The sequence below is a fragment of the Poecilia reticulata genome, chromosome 4 (genome assembly GCF_904066995.2).
Source record: "Poecilia reticulata chromosome 4, P_reticulata-male-v2, whole genome shotgun sequence".
NCBI lineage: Eukaryota > Metazoa > Chordata > Actinopteri > Cyprinodontiformes > Poeciliidae > Poecilia > Poecilia reticulata.
In genome coordinates this window covers 30508020-30529549 of record NC_088833.1, presented here as the reverse complement: position 1 = coordinate 30529549, position 21530 = coordinate 30508020, and the positions used below count along the sequence as shown (strand labels likewise).

At 37.9% G+C, this 21530-nt stretch overlaps 1 long non-coding RNA gene across 1 annotated transcript; it reads left to right on the top strand.

Annotated features, from left to right (window-relative positions):
• Positions 1-544: 544 nt before the first annotated feature.
• LOC145551514 (uncharacterized) lies at positions 545-2060 on the top strand. Its single transcript, XR_014087378.1, has 3 exons — positions 545-862; positions 1354-1468; positions 1563-2060. It is a non-coding gene; the product is annotated as an uncharacterized LOC145551514 (long non-coding RNA).
• The last annotated feature ends 19470 nt before the right edge of the window (positions 2061-21530 follow it).

Genomic DNA, 21530 nt, shown 5'->3' with positions numbered 1-21530 from the left:
CAGATTTTCTTTCCGATCCAATACCGAGTAAAATTTAAGGTGGTATTGGCAATACAGATCCCATACTTTGTGCAAAAGACAATTAATTTGTTTCTTAATTAAATAAAAAATAAATGTAATCCATATCTTGGCTTCATAAAAAGAACACAATGTACTCTGATGCACTCATTTTAAACTCAGAAGTACATTGAGAACAATCTCGTTTACTATAAGCTATTTTAATTCAGCAGAAATATACAAAACATATGAAAATGGAGTTGCAAACTAAAAAAAAGAAAATTAGTAAAGTAATAACCCTACTAAACACATCCTTGTTTAATTATTAAAACTACTATAAAATGACAGCTGAAATGGCTCCATGTCACTTTTTTAATAATCTGTCAACATGTTCATTTCTGAGTGAGTGAGCGTCAGCAGCACGCTGCGCTTGGGCATTACGTCCTTACACATTACATACTTACCAGGCGGAAGAAAAAGTAGTTCCCATTAATAACGTTTCATTTCGGCAAGATCTCAATAATTTAGTTACTTTCTAACTTGCTCTTGTTGATCTACATTATCTCAAATTACTAAAGTGTTGAAAGTATTGATCCTTGGATCTGACAATAGATTTTAAAGAATTAAGTTCTGGTATCGGAAGAATCGATATTTCAGTATCAATCCGCACATCACTAACGGCAACGCCAGAGATCATTTAACTGCCCTGATTAACCGTTAATTCAGTTGTAACAGCCTAACTAAGCTTTTATCTACTGTACTTTTATAAGATTTTCTTTTGGCAAATTCTCTAATCTCGGTTGGACATGAATGAAGATGGAGGACTTTTTTACGTGTATAGACCCTACAGCTGCTGTACTCAGAGGTAAGTTTAAAGTTGTCTGTCTTTCTAAGATAAGCTAACTGAAGCTAGTTAGCATGTCGTGATATGCCAATTTTCATCCGTGGTTAAAGAGCTGCTCTTGTGAATATGAGCTTTGAACAGTTATTAACCACAATAGCTGTGCCTTAAAAATATCGACACGAGTCTTGGTAGCTTCCGTTTTTTAACATAGCTAAGGTGGCTTCTCATTCGTAGCTTATGATTCGGGAAATGGTTAAAGAGCAATTCCGCCTAGTATTTCACTAACTGAGGGTGTTTGATGTGCTGTAATTTAAAAACTTAAATGCAATGAGACTAAAAGCCTAGGTTAGATATTCCACACTGTTACCAGGATATTTTAAACACTATTTTTGATTTGTGAATTTAAGTAGTCCTAGTTTGATTTAATTAAAATAACTTTCTTGCCATCTTGAATTCATGTAATATTGTAATTGAGCACATAAACTAAAATAAGACTTGTTTTATTTTTCAAGTAAACCAAACTGTTGCCATGGTGAAGCCTATGCCAGACACATCTCCAATCACGTATTGCACCATCTACAAGAAACTTTGGGAATTGCAAGTGACGGCATCCTTCACATTCTTGAGGTAAGAAATTTATGATACTGATTCATCATTACACTGATTAGTCCCTAAAACGTGGTTTGTTTTGTGACTGTTTTTCTGTCTGTGCTCCAATTAGCAGATGACCCAACAACTTCAAACAAGACCACTTTTCAGCTCTGTGGTGATCGTGAAACCAACTTTCTACTGGCCATTGGAACCATGCCTGCCTGCCCTGATCTTCTGAAAGGAGGACATCATAGCTACTACACCTTTCAGCATCCGTGTGTGGGGCCACTCCTCTCTGTGCTGCTGACAGACGTCTTGAGAACGCCGTCCGTAACTGAGGCAAGACTTCCACATATAAAAGGCTATGGCTTATTGGAAGAAGTTCATTGCGGGGGAAGCTCCTATTGTTGACATCTAATCCCAAGATTTTTTTTTGCTTTGGACAATTTGGTTTGCTTGACTCTTAGGGCATCTTATGAGTGCGGCAGATGTGTCAGATCTTCATTGTTCTGTCATTTTACAGGATTGTTTCAGAATCAGATGCCCATCCAGACTTTAAATTCTGACCAGTAGTCATGTTTTATTGTGTTTATGTGAAACTTAAACGTAATAAAGATGTTAAAAGTAATTGAACTTATGTCTTCATTTCAGCAAGCCAATAACATCTCTAGTTCCAGTATTCACAGGATCAATTTTTGGATGTTTGTCTTAGCATAAGAACCTTGAGTAAAGCTGTGACAAAATATTTAATCCTATGCAACAATAAAAATAAACTAGATTTAGGTATACACTGCAAAAAGTCCCCTTTCAAAAACAAGAAAAAAAAAAGTACAAAAATAGGGTATAATTTTCTTAAAATAAGAAAAATTATCTGCCAACAGAACAAGAAAATTTATCTTGTCAAGATTTTCCAAAACAAGAAAAAATATCTAACCAAGATAAACCTACAAATATCTTAAAATTAGTGTATTTGTACTTAAAACAAGCCAATTTTACTAATACAAATAGAATATATGAGATTTATTTTCTTAATACATAGAACATTTTTCTTAAAATAAGAATATTTTACGCTATTTTAAGAAATTCAGTGTCAAGTAACATTTTCTTTACTTGAGATAATTTTTCTTAAAATAAGATAATATATCTTACTCGTATAAGTAAAATTGGCTTGTTTTAAGTAAAAATACACTAATTTTAAGATATTGTAGGTTTATCTTGGTAAGATATTTTTTCTTGTTTTAGAAAATCTTGACAAGATAAATTTTCTTGTTCTGTTGGCAGATAATTTTTCTTATTTTAAGAAAATTATACCCTATTTTTGTACTTTTTTTTCTTGTTTTTGAAAGGGGACTTTTTGCAGTGTAGGTATTTGAAATATGGCTGCTCTTGCTCTTGAATAGCATTTTCTGAGCAGCTTGTGTGTGACAGATGGAGCACTAGTGGTGTGTGGAGTTTGGGGGTTGGGTTGATACAGTGTGCCAAAGTCGGAGAAAGTGATTCTCCTAAGTGCATGTCCCAATAAAACACGGGTCGTATCTGAGACTTGACTGGATTAGACTATTAAATAAAAACCCGGGGCAACGAGGAGAGATGGACTGCTGGGTGGGGCAGGAGAGCTGACGCCAACAAGACTCTGAAAACATACAGAGTAATACTGAAAAGAAGAAAACAAAGGGGGAAAGAATGAAGGACACATACAGGCTAACGGTCTCAGATGATCGACTACTGTTGAATTCCATTGCTGCATTTGATGTGGTTAAATTCAAATTACTGTATTTATCCTGAAGGGAAATTAAATGTTGCTGTAACTTACAGGTATACAAACAGATGTACTACAGCAAGACGGCGGATGTTGCATAAAAAACAAGCAATGTACAAGTGAAAAAAAAAAGCCTGCTAATTCAGGTTGGACCAGAAAATGGTTTGACCTTACATGTTTCAGTTGTTTTTATTTTCAAACCTTTCTGGATACAAAAAGATGCAGTCATCAAGCAATCTGTACATTGAAGTAATTTTTTTATATAATCTTAGTGCTGTGAGAAAATGTGTTTATGTGGCTTATTCAGTCAAAAGTCAACTTCAGTTCAACTGGAAAAGAGGGCGTAGCATTAGCTTCTATGCTCCTCAACTCTTGAGAAAACTTGAGATATGCAGACAGACTGAAAACATGATGTAACGTCTTTCATACTGAGGTGGACAGATTGATCCAAAATATGAATAATATTGGTACCAAGTCAGTATATGTTTCTGCTTCAGTTTCAGATTCCTTCTTGGACATTTACTTCAATTTTTTCTTTTGTAGTTTCTCAACTCTACCTCAAAAAACATTGTTTTGATTAGCTGTCAAATGATCACTTTTTGCACTGCTTTAATTTACGAAACATATGCACAAATATGTTTTGGTTCACTATCGTGTCTGTTTATCGAGTAATAAAATACATTATTAAAGTATTTTGTAGAAACCTTTAATTTTTGCCCAAATTCTGTCCAACATTTTAGCAAAATAATTCAAAGGAAACCCACAAAAACACCTGATGGTCACAGTTATGATATATCGAACTAAAAACATCAAAAATAACAATATTGTGTATGTGTGTACACGCATATACACTAGTAGAGTGTGTATGTTTTATCAATAAACTTTCTATAAATTGCTAATAGAAAATTTTACTGAAAAATAATTCAAGTTAAAACCATTTACAGCACATCACTTTATGCATGTGTTCTGCACATACACAGCCTTATGTTAATCAAGTACAGGTGACGAGGAAAAACAGAAGCGTTAAAATTCCATGGTTCCATTCCAGAGCAAATGCTGAATGAATGCAGGTTGTACATTTGAGGCAGAAGAGTTCTGGAGAGTAACGATGGATAAAAAGGCTGAAGCAGAACAGGAGGGAGAAAAAGTTGAGGAAAAACTCAAAAAGAGAAAAAAATGGCGGTGAAGCCAAAACACAAGTGTAAAACTGTGGCTGACTCGTAGAGTGAGAAGTGTGTGCGTGTGTGTGTGCGTGTGCGTGTGTGTGTGTGTGCGTGTGTGTGTGTGTGCGTGTGTGTGTGTGTGTGTGTTGTACTCAGAGTCTAGGGAGCTGCTGCTGCCTGATCAGTTCACTTATTTATAGATCTAAAGAAACAGACACAAAACACTCTTGTTAGAGCATGACACTCGATTCCTGCATTATTTTCTAGCCCAGGATTCTCATAAAGAGCTAGTGACAATTTTTTAAAATTGTCATCGGTAACCTTACTTAGATGTCATTAACTGAATGTTGAAAAAGATTTGAAGCTTTAATCTGATGGAAATCACCAAGAATAAAAACCTTCTACCATTTCTAAAGCTACTATTAATACCAGTAGGCTTTTTTTCAATTCTAAATAAGGATAATAATGCATCTGGTTTAAGCAGAATTTGTATAATCTGTGAAAAATGTCTTCCAGCATTTTGTGTTTTTTCTGCCCAGAACTGATGAAGAACACAAAGAGACATCTCCTCTGTGTGTTTTGATTCCCACAAAGTCTGCAACATTCTGACTTCATCTTTGCAAAGTCTGCTTTAACTTTTAAAATCTAATAATGCCCTTCTTTGACATCTAACTGATGCTTTCCTTTTCCTGCTTACTTTAGATTTTTTTGTGGAACTGGATTATTCTTTACCTTAAGCTCTTGTATATCATCTCTGTCTTTGAGTTCACTGACGAAGTCAACATCAGTTCATTAATAAGCATTTCTGCTCCTGCAAGAAGAAACTCCTTCATAACCTCAGTGAGAGAAAGCTTCACTCTGAGGAGTAAAGAGGGAAGGTGTAATGTAATCCCTGCTATGTGTTGAAGCTCTGACCGTCTTCTACATGATGTGTTTTGTTCCATATATTAGAGGTTGGATTCAGATGGCAGAAGTCAAAATCCAGATCATCTCATTTGATTGGCTTATGTTCTTCTTTTGTTTCCCAATATGTTTTCAGTAACAATTTCACACATTAATTTAAAATATTAAGTTATTTTTCCTCAAATCTTACCTAATACATTTCTGTCCTCTTTTATTGTTAATAAATGTTGACTTTAGTCAGAGGTTTTTGCCTATTTAGAAAGAAGCTAGAGTCTCCTGGGTCTAGTGTTCACTCCATAAAGACCAGTAGATTACTGAAGTGAGTCAAACAGAGACTGAATTGCGAAGCATGTATCATGTTTAGAGAGAAAAAAAAACACATTTTAATTTTCTGTTGTTTGTATTTTTTGTACATTTTTCCTGCTATTTTTCCTATAGCAGATAATGATGTCATATGTTCTCTGAAAAAAACAGAATTAAATTCACACCCATTACTTCTCCAGTCTCATCAGCAGCTCATGCTGAAACTCTGCAGTTCATTAATAAATACTCCAGGGCTTTTACCAAGTGTTGGTGTTGCTGCACTAATTAGAGTCTGTCTGTGATGGGTTTGGCATTCGCCTAAAAAATGTGTTTGATTTTGCTGCATTTCAAACTGAAATGAATGTATTAATACAATGATATATTTGAGCCTGAATTCGTAATGCCATGCACAGCAATGCTTTTCTGTTTTCCTTGGGACACATCAGGAGGCTAGAAAACTGTTTGGTATAAATAATCCCACTGAATGTTTTGCTCAGCGATGCATGGGCTAGACTTGTGTAATGCTTTTCCAACTTAGCTCTATACGAACAAGTAAATTGTGGATTTACATACACCCAATAAAGACACGTACACCTTTTATTTCTCACTGTCTGAAGTTAAATCAGACCAAACCCCTGTTGCTTTTGGTTGGATAAAATTGTCAAAATCATTTCAATTTGCACAAAAATGAGGAAAATATGTGAGAGGTGTTTAATAATGTCTTGACAATCAGAAGTTCACATACATATTTATTACACTGGGTTACAAAATAATTCTTGGAACTTGTCTATGATTTTCAGTTGAATTTGGACTATTTTGCACCTTTGAATCAAAAATGACATCTGTTTTAATCAATCAGGTCAAGTTTTTATTCTAATTTGATTTAGAGAAATCTGATCTTCTGACTGAATTGAAGACATTTTTGTGATATTATCAGTTCATTTCCGTTAATATTTCTCATCCAAAAGAGGTTATAGGAGAAAATAAAATGTTTTCTAACAGAGTGTATTAATCAAATGTTACAAACTTGGATTTTTATAAATTTAATATATATTTGTTTTTTGTAAGATGAACAATGAACAGTGATGGGTTTAAGGGGGAAGGGGGGGAATAACAGAAATAAAAATTCATGCCAAGCAATCAGAATGAAATGGTTTTTCTGCAAATCAGCGTAATAAAAGAGGCTTTAATGGAAAAGGAAGGCCGGAGCCAGGGAACCGTTGCAATCCAAAGATACTTTGAAATAATTACCTATTCTGCTCAAGAGCTGTTAATTGCACATATTCACAGCTTTCTGCTGATGTATCATCACTGTCACTCTTGGCCATCAGCGATACAAAATCACCCAGAGTCAGAAGCACAAATGGAAATCTGCTGCAGCCTCTTTCTGATCTCAGAATGGTTGTTGACAATATAAAGCCATAAACGAGCCTTGTGCTCGGAAATGTTCTCTGACAAAGTGTCATTCTGTTTTTTTACGATAGGAATGGCTGCCTTCGCAGGCTCTGATTCTGCACCACTGTACCTCGCCGTCTCTCAACAACAATTTTCAAATCAAGAAGAAAAAGGTAAGTGAACCATATGGTAGGCGAATTAACTATCAGCCTCCATTTTCATGAATATAACATCAAGAAATTCTCGGAGAGGATCAGATTTGAAACAGAAAGTTGGGCGTCCAGCAACAGCAAACCGGTCTTGATGAAGTCACATGACGCTGGAGAGCAACTGTACCACCTCAGTTTGACTCAGTCTTTCTGACGACCATAATACATTTGGAGGCTTATTTCAGAACCAATACACAAAGGTCACCAGGATTCTGTCAAATAATGTTTGACAGTTCTTTCTAGACAGAATGTTGAAATACAGAGGCTTACAATATTAAAGTCTATAGTTTGGTTTGCACATGGAATCAGCCTCTTTTACTTAAATGCACCTAAATAAATCTGGTGCACTAACTCTATTCCAGGACTCAGCATCTTAGTACACAGATCTAATGTAACTTCAGTATATATGTAGCTGTTGTTTGAAGGCCTCTGAGGATTGTGAGAAGAAAATTGTAAAGATGTTTAAATGGGGGGTGTTATGTATTTTCCAAGCATAGTGCCTCAATTAAGTAGCTAGGTTACCTTCAGTTATTGTGAAAATGTGAAATCAAATATGACTTAAAAGAAATTTGTCTTTGCAATTTAAACCCTCCCGACCCCACTAAGGGACAAGGGTGTACAGAAATTGGATGGATGGATGGATGCAATTTAACACCTTGAAATTGTGCCCCTGTCTCTTTAAGAAGCTCCTGCTCTTTCTGACTTTTCACAAAAATGTATGTGGGGACCTTTAGTTATGTTTTCCAGTCTTGTCAGATAGGTTTGTTAGTTTGTTTCCATGACGCCATGACTTGACCAGCTATATTTTCTATGAACCATCAGAGGGTGCTGTAGAGTAATTTAATAATTCATTTTGAGTGCCATCTGCATTTATTTTTCTAATTTCTTATTTCATAAATAAAAAAACTATAAAAATGGTTAAAACCTCCATTTTAATCTAACGTTCTTTGAAAACGTAGAAAATAATTTGTATTAAATTCATTTTAAATATTTCTTGTCAAAAAACCACAATACAAATAGTATTTGTAAATTGTACAGTCTGTCCAGCGCTTTGCTGTGTGATTGATAGACCAGCAGAGTAGCTATTTGCATGGTTTCTACACTGACCAATAATTTCCAGTAAACACCATCTGAATTGTTGAAGGCTGTGTCATAAACGCAGCACGAGTGTTTATGAAAGGACGAATTAACGAAACTGTCACATAACATCCAGAAAATATCACTAGCTCAAAAGCAACTAATTTTTCCTTGATTATTGGTATACATGTTTTATTTATTTATTTTTTTTCCTAGTTTCACAATTTAAAAAAGAAAACAAATTGTTTTTATTCAAACTTGATGAATTTGAATGAAAACATCAATTGATTTGACATTGATGTGATGTCACATCAATTTATGACATCACACTTTTCTATAATGCATCACAAAAAACTGCAATCTTGAATTCTAGCTGACAATCGAGAAATATTTAGTCAAGACTTCAAAACATTAAGAAAGAGTATTAAGAAGGAGTATTGAAAAGAGTATTAAGAAAAATGGTCAAAATTATTCTTTTAAACAAAGGTGATCCAGGCTCTGAGTCCCCAATGATGATAACACACTTGGATAACATAATTGAAATTATCCACAAACTAAGAGGCAACATGGATGAAATGATCATGACGTCCGCTGATGGCGATTTACCTAGAAAAATTGAAGATCTGAAGAATGAACTTAATGATGTCAGTTTGAGAGTTACCACGATAAGAGCAGAACTTCCTGAAAAATTGGAGATGTATAAAGTTGGAATACAGCAAAGTCTGCAACAGCTGGACAACCAGATGAAAGACATACAAAGGCACATGAAGAAAATTAAGGAGCAAAAATCTTTTTTCAAAGGTTTAGCTGCAGGCATAGGAACATGCTTATGCGCAGTAGGTCTTGTAGTAGTGGTGGGGTGGACATGCTTTTGGTAAGCCTATGCTTAACAGACCTTTTAAGTAGGGGAGCCACTATCTAAAGTCCACGATCCCCCCAGGGGCCTGGCCTATATCCCGCTTCGACAGCCAAAATTCGGATGAATGGGGGTTGGAAATGGAGCATCTGGTCCTGCTGGCTTTCGCTGCCAGACGAGTGAGTGTGAAGGACATGGTCTTCCCTGGGTCTCCAATGACTGTACAACCAGCCAACCCCTTGTCCACCCTGGAGAATCTGAGCTCTGGGAAAGGACAAGGGGGGCTCAGGTCTCGCTGCATGGGACAGGTCCTGGCCATCCTGTACAGACGGCCAACCTCTTATCCACCCTGGAGGATCAAAACTGTGGTAGAGGACAAGGGGGCCTCAGGTCTCGCTCCATGGGACAGGCCCTGACCAGCCTATGCAGGCTGACCAACCCCTTCTCCACCCTGGAGAGTCTGAGCTCTGGGAGGGGACAAGGGGGGCTCAGGTCTCGCTGCATGGGACAGGTCCTGGCCATCCTGTGCAGGTTGACCAACCCCTTCTCCACCCTGAAGAGTCTGAGCTCTGGGAGAGGACAAGGGGAGCTCAGGTCTCGCTGCATGGGACAGGTCCTGGCCATCCTGTACAGACGGCCAACCTCTTATCCACCCTGGAGGATCAAAACTCTGGGAGAGGACAAGGGGGGCTCAGGTCTCGCTGCATGGGACAGGTCCTGACCAGCCTGTGCAGGCTGACCAACCCCTTCTCCACCCTGGAGAGTCTGAGCTCTGGGAGAGGACAAGGGGGGCTCAGGTCTCGCTGCATGGGACAGGTCCTGGCCATCCTGTACAGACGGCCAACCTCTTATCCACCCTGGATGATCAAAACTCTGGGAGAGGACAAGGGGGGCTCAGGTCTCACTGCATGGGACAGGTCCTGACCAGCCTGTGCAGGCTGACCAACCCCTTCTCCACCCTGGAGAGTCTGAGCTCTGGGAGGGAAAAGGGGGACTTTTCCCTCCCAGAAAAGGGACTTCCGGTTTTAGGGTCGGAGGGAGGTGGGTCGGGGAGGGTGAGTGGGGGATGGATGAGTGTTTTTTTTTGGATGAGTGGAAGGTGCATGGTGTGTGCAGTTGTTCCTAGGAACAACCTTTTAATTTGTATGTGATGTGTAAAGTGCAAGTAATATGTCTGGTATATTCCTGTGAGTGTTGGTCAGTGACGTGCGGTCAGGGGAGGCAAGCGAGGCCGAGCCTCACCTGTTATCATGGAAAAATAATATAATAATAAAATGATTTATATTGCTATTTTCACCCTGTGGTTTGTACTACAAAGTACCTATTTTTCATTTAACTTCACCAGGTTGATACATTAAATGTTTTTTAGCCATTTTATTGGCGAAGTACAGACAGGAGGAGCATGGTCTCATAGAATGGCAGCCAGTGCAGTTAGCGAGAGGTTGATCAATCCCAGGTGAGGCTCAGCTCACTGCTGCCTCACCAGCTTCACTTCTGAGCATTGAATGGGAAAATGGGAAAATTCAGGGATTTTCAAAAAAAAATCATCAGAATTGGTGATGTTAAATGAAAAATAGATACTTTGTAGTACAAACCACAGGGTGAAAATAGCAATATAAATTATTTTATCATTGTTACGGCCAGTGGCCTTGTGTATGTTTTCTTTTCCTTTTTTTTGTACATCTGCAGCTTCTAATCAAGTTGACTCCACTTGGAAGTGGATGCAGCCCTGCCTTCCTGTGCCACTCCCTGAGGCCTACAGTGATTGGCTCACCAATTGCCAGCTCCACCAATCCCTGAAGAGGCCTCCCCTTTAAAACCAAGAACTTCCTGGGAGAAGGTGCGGCTGATCCTTTGTTCAGACAGCTTTCCACTTTGTTGGGTGTTTATTTTTGACTGCTACTCGCTTTGTTAGCTCTGAAAACTTTTGATAGCTTGTGTAACTCGTCTTGTCCCTGTGGGGGATCTTTGAATCTCTGTTAGAGATTTGTAGTTTGTTTTTGTTTGTCCTGGACTTGAAGTCCATTTTTGTTTGGTTAAGATCTTTGGTTTACAACCCTGATTGCTTTGTTGATTTTGTTTATTTAGTACATTTTGTTGTAAGTCCCTACATTTTGATTATTGTTGGTTTTTTCCTTATTTATTTTTGTTGCCAAAACCCAAACAATAAACCTAAATTGTTAAAACTGTACCACCTTGGTTTCTTTAATGTTACTCCCCTTTTCCCCTGGCCGAGCCGGGTCGTAACAATCATTATATATTATTCTTCCATGATAGCAGATGGCAGGTAAGGCTCTGCCTCCCCTCACCGCACGTTACTAATATATATATATATATATATATATATATATTAAAACTGTCATTATGTTGTGACAGTAGTATGAGAGATAATTTGTAAAAAAAAAATCTATTTCCTCTGCCTTCTTTCAGTAATATCAAGAAACACAACTAATCAGAGGCAGGAGAGTTTTTAGTGCTGTCAATCACAATCTCATTTGGCTGCTCATCTTTATGCTTTGCTCCCGCTTCACAGAAGCAGCTTCGCTTCTGCTCCACCCCGCAGTGAACTCGCACTGAACATCTGCTTTAAGCTCCAGCTTGTAACTTAAATAAACAAAGATTTTGCATATGTTTTAAAACATTTGCTATGTAATGTATGAGCTAGATAATCTCTAAAAAAAAATTTATCTCCTCTGCCTCCTCCCTGTGTTCTGCAAAATTACTCAGCTCAGTCAGAACCAGCGAATCAGAACCAGCATTAATCAGCTAGCCATGCTGTCAGGAAGTTTTGATTTAATAACTCAGGATTGTTTAATGTGATGCAACCTGGATGTGACTCAATGAATATTTCTTTTTTATAGGCAGTGTTGTGAAATTTATTTGACTCATGGTACAGAGAGCCTTACTGTTAAATAATGTTTTACTGATTGTAAGTTTTCCAGTTGTTCTTTGAACTGAATAGCTGCTGCACTGCAAAATTTTGGATGTTTATGTCCAAATCAAGTGAATTTATTGCCAGATAATTTTTCCATTTTGTCAGATTAAATAGCATTTATACCTAAAATGAAAAATTAACAGCTAATCCAGGTGATCGGCAGAGATTGGCCTGATGGGTGATTGGCATTGAAATCGGCAGCAAAAAACCTGATTGGAACACCCTTAGAATGTACATGAAAATTTAACATTACGTCTCCATCTCTTTTCTGTCCTGATGGAACCTCTCCTCCTGCTCATCACTCATCATGCAGATTTTCAGGAAAGCAATCCAGATGTGAGAACAAGTCCTGCATTTTGATGCTCATGTTGCTCCATGGTTCATAAAGTTCACCTGATTAAGCAAAACCAATGTGATTTTTGGATTCAGCTCATCAACATGACCCCCCAAAAAGTTTAAACAAACGATGGAAAGTTGGAAAAAGAGAGGATATAGTAGCCTGAAGCTCTGCAGTCTAAAAGTAGTGCAGGTGGAGAGAAGCTGTGGGTTAGTGGGGTTGGTGAAGACACAGGGTGACTGAGGCCATGTGAAGGCCAAGAGGAACACAAAGTAATTTGATGAATGAATTATAAACCTGCTGGAAGGCGGGTGTGAATGTTTGAGGGCACACACACATATGTTCTTGCGCACACTCGCAGGAAGAGATAAATAGACTAGAAGCCATGTGCAGAGTAAGGGGACCAGAAATAGCAAGCCAGAAGTGGAGAGCATACATGAAACAGGCTGAGATCTGTGCCAGCAGCAGGCACAGCACAGCAGCACAGGCACATGTACAGCTGCACCAGCTTCCATGACAGGAACTAGTTTTATTTATAGAAGTAGACAGTGTGTGTCATCACTGAATCAGTCACTGATTTACCTCTTAGTAAAAACCAACACTACTGCTTCAAATCAAAGCTTTTTTATATTTTCTTCACAGATGGAGTTAAAGGGGATGAAGAGGAAGAGTGGTGATGAAGGTGCCTGAGACTTTTAACTTGGCTCTGTCAGTCATACAATGTAGGGAAAACTGTAGTGTAGAAAAGTCTTAAAGGGGCGGTATTGTGCGTTTTCCATTCACATAGTGCTATTTTATAGTACAATCAAGTAGTTGTGTTACCTTCAATTGTTAGAAATATGTTAAATACATGTCAAATATGACTTTAAACAAGTTTTACTTTGTAATATAATCGCCTTGAAATTAGGCCGCTGGCTCTTTAAAAACTATTGCTCGTTCTGAAACCCCGCCTTCAGGAAGTCATCACAACATGGCTCCTGTTAACCCTTTAACAAAATTTTTACCAGGATTTCACTGAGAAGTAGCTTGTATAATATCAGCAGATGCACCATTCCGCCAGATGTTTGCCATTTGTTGCTGACTATTCTGAAGGAGCTCAGTGATGGAGTACTGCTCTGTGAGGTGGAAGCTTGGAAACTCCACCCAGGCATTTATCTCAGCTGAAAGGTTGCCAAGGGAGACTGAAGGATTTCTCAAATATGCATGAAAGAATCAAAGCAACACTCCAGGTATGTTTTTACTTATAACACGATGTAAAGCTAAGAAAAAAATACTGCCCCTTTTTAAGATTTCCAGGCAGTAAGACATGAAAAAGAAAATGCACAAAGGCATCAGTAGATGAGAACATCACTGACATCCATTAGTATACAGAAAACAATTATGCACTTATTAGTTGAAATTAATATCAGAAAGTTTGGCTTAGACTAGTGGTTTTCACAGTCGGTCCTCGAGGGCCAGCATCCTGTTTTAGTTCTCTCCCCGGATCAAATGATGGCTCATTATAGGCCTAAGAAGAGCAGGAGGTTGAGGCTCAGGAGGTTACGGCCACCAGGGACATAACTTAAACATTCAGCATGTTTTTTTTTAAGGTTTTATTGGCTCTTGTGGCCTTTATTCGATAGTTAATTGACAGAAAAGTTGGTAATGAGAGGTGGGAAAAGACATGCGGCAAATGGTGCCAGGCCGGGAATCAAACCTGCGACAGCCACATTGAGGACTAAGGCCTCCATACATGAGTTGTGCTTAACCCCTGTGCCACCACAGCACACCCACAAGGGTTTTTTTCTAATCATGTGTTCAATGCTTGAATGTGTTCACCTGGTGACATCGTAATGTAGAACTGTGTATCATCTGCATCGCTGTAGCAACAAATACTTTCTTAACCTGATCTATTAGGAGCATGTAGATATTAACTTGGAGAGGTCCTAGGACTGAATCTTGAGGTACTCCTCCTGTGACGTCTGTGGAAATATGGAAAAAAAATAGCTTGGATTAGCTTGGATGCAAGCATGTAAACTTTTCTTGCCTTACAGTATTGTACTTTTCGGCTGTGACACGTGAACTGATGTCTTTCATTCTTGGCTGGCAAAATGAGACACTGAATTTCTTCTCATTCATTCAGTTACTAAAAAGTGTGTGTCAAGTTTTTCAGGTTTGGTTTGCTGCACTATTCCCCACTTGAAAGGGATAGTTTGAAGTTTCAACTGGATTTCACTCAAAGAGCCTTTAATTTAGTTGACTCATCTTTATTTTCTGTATGATGGTCCACATAGCCCATAGCCCATAGGTGATAAACCTCAAAACAAACAAACACATCTATTACATTCTGAAATTAACAAGATAAATACATTGTGAATAATCAGATTTCTACCCCTTTAAACCAGTTTCAAAAGTATAAATATTTTATAGTAAAATTTAACAGCAATAACTAAATTTGCATTTTTATCAACATTTTGTTAAATATTTTCATAAACATTCTGACCAACATTTTTTTTCTACTTTAACCAATAAACACCAAGTGTATTTTTCTCTTTTTTTTTTTTTTACTTACTAGCTTGACTTCAATAAGATTAAACAATTTGATACAACAATCAATCAGAGTTTTTTTGCTGCTCCAATGAAATTCAGCAATGAGCAGCAGCATTGTGAGGCTTACCGGCTGTCTTTCAGTTTGTAGAAACTTTTACAGTTCTGAATTTACATGCTACCAGCACTGTTTGCTTCTCATGCTCTCAAACAGGAGTGGCTGGTCAGTCACACCAAAAGTAGCTGCACTCTGATTGCTAGGAGATTGAGTCCACCTGGTTCTCCTCACTAACAGGCAGAGAGGAGCTGCAGAAAGGTGCAGCAAAGGGGAGTGGCAGAGGGGAGTGGTTACCTGGCAGTTCACAAGAACAGTGCGTCTCTACAGTGAACCAAAGATGGTGAAAAGATTTGCTGTAAATGTTTGCAGCATCCTGTTGCACCAGCTTCAATGAGCATCCATTCAATGTTACTGTTACTAAACAAAGATCTTACAGAGCAACATTACAGGGGGTTGATCTGCATGAAAATAAGTGCAAAGTTTGCCTCAAGGCAAATTTCACCCAAAGATGATGGGAAATCTGATGCCATAGTTGAAAAATTATACCAATGTACAATTTGTAAAAAATACATGGGTGATGCAACAGTGGTTTAAAGCACTGTGGCTTGTTCTTAAGTCAGTATTTATTCATTGTGGCAATGTGTGCAAGCAGACGTTGACATGATGCCATGTGACAGATTGAGGCCACTGAGAAGAGTAAAAGAGAGGCTTCAGTTATTGATCCAGGGATTAAGCTGCACAGAAAACACAATGGCTGCAGCACAGAACGTCCATGATAACAGACTGGATTACTTCAAAAAATAATAATAATCATGATCTGCTTGTTGTTATAAGCAGAATACAACTTTAAGTTTTACAGTAGAAAAACTTTAGCATAATATTAATGCCAAAACAATATGTGGGAGCAGCAGCAGGTGATGAAATTCATAGATATCCCTCTATGAAATCTTAGTGCAATTCTGTTACTGAGAGCGTGTTCACACAGGATTATGGTTGTTCCATGAATTTTGGTAAATTTGAAAAATCTCCCTCAGTGTAAAGTCCATCATGTTGCCCTCACCATGAAGATTTTTCCCTGCTGTCTCTGAGATGTTCTGCAGTAATCCATGTTACTAATACTTTCACCATTTCCTTTCAGCACAAATCAGAGTTCGGTCACCAGCAGAAACACATGAAAACTCTCCGATAACTCTGCAGGTTTTTTTAGAACAAGACAGTTAGAGCCAGCGGAACATGACTGGCAAAGCTATTTATGTTCAGTCCATTGACCGTCTGTTGGAGGAGCTGTTCTTAAAGACAAAATGAGCGTCTATGCATCCTTCAAAGCACAGTAATCCAACAGTGTGCTTTTAGTCAAATGTGTCTTTAGATCCGCGACAATGATGCTTTGGAGAAATGTAGAAAATCTGACATCTAATTTCCCATCAGGATTAGTGAAGTCCTGGTTTGAATTATGTTAAATTCTATTCGACTGAAGTCCAAACAAGCACATTCTACTAGTTCAGAGTGTTGTAACAAACAATGAAGGGAAATGTGTAACATGTTTTATGAATAAACTGTTTCCCTGGGTGATTCTGTAACATAGTACGGTCAGCTTTTTTATTTTGAGGGTTGTAAAATTTGGTTCTCTGATGGTTTGTTTTATGTTTTCAGTCGTGCTGAACCTCCTGGCTGCATGTAGAGGAAAAAACTTACATAAAGTGGGACTAAATTGACATTTTATGGAATACAGATGAAGACTGGTGTGTTAATGTGGAACATTTACCACTGTATGATGCAATTTTGTTTTCAACATAATACACTGGATTTGCTTGGCTCTGACATTGAGAGAACACTGGGTTTCTGGGTATATCAACCCGTGTTCCAGCGATGATGAATGAGTTTAGCAGGACATGTAACTCATTAGGAAATTAAAAAGCCACGCAGACTGAGTAGACCTTCTACGAGTCCCTGTGGAGAATTACTTGCTGCTTGTCACAACAAAGCGAACTGCTAAAGATTAAAAAGGAAAGGGTCGGAGGTTAAGTGGCTACCAATGACTTCTGAGACTGAATGTCTGGATGTTATTCCCTACATCACCCCCATAGACTGCAGCTGTTATCTGCTGGAGTTTAACCACTTCTAATGAAAAGCTTCTGTGCCTAGACACTGAATAAGTTGAAAATGTTAAAATTAGAATATGGATGTCAGAAAGAGTGACAACTCATAAGTCATCATGTAAATAGATTGTGGATGATTCTAGCATCGTATTATGTTGCCCAATTCTATTTTTGTTCTGCCAATAGCCGCTGCTTGACAATTCAGCATAGATTAAATTCTCCCTGTTAGAATGTTACTTGTTTAATATTTGGAACTTACTTGGGGACGGAATTAAAATCATGGTGAATGATAATAGACCCTGAATCATTTTATCAGGACGGGTTATTTTTACCTGTTGTCTGAAAACAAGGTTCTTGATTTCACAAAATGATCCTGTTCATGATATCTGGCTCCAGTAGACATACTGTGTAAAATCTATCAGACAGATGCAAATAAAAGGTTTTTTTTTTTTTTTACATAATGTTTATGTTTTCACTATTGGCCTTTTGGTTTATTTCTTGTTTTTAATGGCTGAATAACATTTTATATTCTATTCAGCATAAACATATGCTATATATATATATGCCTTACAGTACTGAATAGAAGCTAAACAATGAACCCTACAACAGCTTTCCCATTGCATCTCTTCTACAGTCGGTCCTTATGCAACTCAGTGTCCTCACTCAACTCTGCCAATGTCAGATATAAATAGCAGCATGGCCGCCAGTGCTCACAGCTCACACCCAAAAGCACTCACACAGAAATACAGCTTGACAGCATGTTCTACATGATAATCACAGAGCTTTCATTTTCAGCTGGAACAGTTCAGTTTGTTCCCAGACTGAATATGCATTGATCTGTTGCTTGGATACCTGCACATTCATCATTAGAAATAAAACCATCCCATATTCTCCTCTGTCCTGATGGCCAGTAATTAATAAGGCACAAGCTTGGCTGAACCATGCTACTTTAGTAGTCATCTCATATTTTTTCTTTAAAAGTAATTCATGTTTTCATCTGTGGCTGCTGTGGATAAATGCTTGGTTGTACATTGGACACTGAGCTCCTCTAAAGGCTTTTTTGTGTGTGTAGAGGGACAGAGAGCCAGACGGGGGAGGGGTGGGAGAGACTTGAAGGTTTCTAATATGCTTTGGGATCTGGTGTGATTCAAAAATGAACACTAACTCATCTTTCAGATGTGCAAAACGCAGATTACTTATGCTTGCACACAGTGTGTGCAACCATATTCCAAACGATATGTTTGGAATATGGTTATGAAAACATGGTAATATCCCGTTTTTCACGTCGTTAATGCAGGTTTGCCCATGTGTTCAGTGGTGCTTTCACACACACTGAAGACCAAAAGTCTTACAGGTGTCCAAATTTCATGCTGCTGTTTTGTAACCAGCTTGTGATGGGAAAAACAGGAGTGAGAGACGAGCGATAGATTGGGAAATTTATTGACCATGACGTTTAAACACACACAGGTTGTTGAAAGTTTGAGGGCATAAACCAGAAACAATCAAAGCCAGAAACAGTAGTTTACAAAAAGGACCCAAAAGTGAGAGGCACAAATGTTATTGTTGAATCTTATTGTTGATGTTCTTGATGACTTGCAGTTGCGGGTAGAGATGTACACAGTTGTTAGTGAAAGGTCACAGGTCGCTGTGGGGAGCGCTGCACTCAGGCCCAATATAACTAAAGGCTGTGAACTGCAGCGTTGTCCTTTTGAAGACACAATCACCACTGGACAGATGAGGACCTTCAGTGAAGACGCCTGTCCCCCACAACATTCCCTTACAGCCCCCTCTCAGCCTGGTGCTCCATTCATCCATCAAAGGAAAAAGCTCCCAGATCAAAATGCAAACTCTATTTTGTTCTGCCTTTAGATCACAATCCTTGTCCATCCATTGTTGAGTTGCCCCATGACACTGCCTATACCAAATGGTGTTTGACATCGAAAGTGAAGTTTTGACAAGTTTTTTCCAAGGTGCAACTCACATACTCAACTCCACTGCTCCACCAACAAATTTTCCTTACAAATGTGGCATTTTGCTAAGACGCATCACTACAGCAAAGAAAAAAACAACAACTATATTTTCTTCTGTAGAAAATTCTTGTACTCACAGAAGTCTAACATCTGATCCACAGAGAAGACGATACAAACTGACATCAGACCAACATCCATAAATTTCATCGTCATACAGTCTTCAGTCCAAACTAAATCAACCCCATTCCCCACTGCTACACTGTCAAAGAACGTCTCTTATTTAAATTAGTGTATGCCATGTTGCGTTGCTTTGTCTGATGTTATTTTATCTTGGGAGTTTGCCTTTAAAGAATATGAATGGGCGTTTCCTAATTTTTGTTTCTTTTCAAAGTTCTCTCAGAAAATGCTCAATACACAGAATCTTTCAGTTCTCTGCTCATTTTACTGTTTTATTGAGGACAACATTGCATGCATATGACGAAATCCTAATTGAGCTCTTTTTAAGAATGAACTCTGTCAACGTTACTTTCCATACAAGTTTTCATCGTTGTGCCATTTTGCTCTGTCCTAGAACCATGCCAAGCCAGAGTTATTGTGTGAAACATTTGGGGGAAAGAAACGATATTTCTGTCCTGCTCCAGACTTCTGCTGCAGAGGGAAAGACACAGCCTGCCTTCAGTAGTTAGAGTGAAATATTCAGCAGGAAGCAGATGAGGAGCCAGAAGGTAGTTTACTTCAAAAGTATTTAGGCATTTTTATCCAAGTACAAAGGTTTGAGTTCAGTCTCCAGTGTCTTTAAGTCATTGATGATCTTATGTAGCTTCTGTTGGTATAAATTATAGCACAGTCTTCTCTCCTCATGGTTTGTGAATAGATGGGTGAAATTGTCTATTGTAAGGCAAGAAATGGCCTTGTTAATATTTTGGGTTTAACCAAATGATTTTACTCAATTTACATTCTATTGTATTTTTCCACCTGGAAACTAGAAAACTGCAATTTTTAACTTCAAGTAAAAATTCAGTGTTGTATGCATTACAGACCTGAAACCTACATGCTGAACCCACAAAACAGGAGTTTTTCATGACCCAGTCTGGAGTCCGTTTTTAGAAACTCAGTCCATCCTTAAATATGAGGAAACGACATGCTGAGACACAAACATGGCTTCTAGTTTAAAAACGATGGAGAAACAGTTGTAGCTGAAAGCTCTGTTAACCTAGAGCAGAGGAACGAGAGAACGAGTCATGGAAGTGATGCAGCACTCAGTGTTTGTGTTTTTATTCTCAGATATTCTGTTTTACGTCCCAGAGGAAAGAAATCAGTCGGGTTAGATGAAAGTGCTCTGGTATCCAAGTCGTAATCTGTGAGAAGTATTTGCTAGTACCAACAAATCCCCCTAAAACCCTCATGTTTCCATTTTCCGTTCCATTTATTGCTATTTTCACTAGCTGTGTAAGGCCTGACACTACTCATCTGTGAAATTATTTTATCTGGATATTGATTATGCAGACATGTTTTTTATATTACGTTTTTGTGAAATTCCACAGTAGGCATATTTTTTTCCATGCTGTTTTTGTAATGGACTTAAGGTCGTTGAAAATGAAATAGAACTCTAACCAATGATGGACAAACTTCTGCGATTCTGCAGATGTGCTAATAGCACAGCTAATTTTTCATTTAGCACCTAAATGTTGTCACTAGCTTTGAAAATGGTTCATGCACTTAACTTCCCCTACATCATTTTTTTTCTAGATAAATTCTAAAGTGTTAACTTATGTGGCTGTTTCATACATTTTGGGTTAATAAAGTCTGACATGTATGTTGAAATGTTGGTTATCGACGGTTAAGAAATCTTGAAGCAGTTAGACATTTATATTCATGTTTTTTTCTTTTTGAAGTGGATGAACAACGGCAAAACTGTTTTTTTGCAGCAATACTGCTTCGTCTCCTCACTTTCTCTTATTTCCCCCCAAAAATTGATTTCAAACAAGAAACATTCAGGAACAAATTAAAACATGGAGAATAAAGAACAAGAAATAAACGTAATTTACATGTTTTACAATTCCCTTAAATGCTGTACTTATGATGTCAAAATTAAATTGATACTCAAGGATTATAGTCTTTCAAGGGCATATGTAATTTGAATTGAAGTTAGTGCATCTGCATTAGCTCAAATAATTTTAAGTTAGCGGTGCCCACCTATGCCTATAACCATTTTCTTTAAGATAGAAAAAATTACCTTTTGTCTTGATCCTGCTTTAAGAATTTTTGTCTAACCAAATAAGATGTTAAGATACTTAACTGCTATGGGTAAGATATTGATTACTCATAATCTCTTTGCAAAACCTCACAAAAATCTGAACTGTGCCTTAAGCTCCACAAACCTCTACCCAACATTTCAGAGAGCAAACCTCAGTCTGAACACACTATTCAAATGTTTCATGTTGCTTTTTTGGAAATAAAACTGAATATTTTTGAGTTATAAAATGAATAACTTTCCATGAGTGGTGA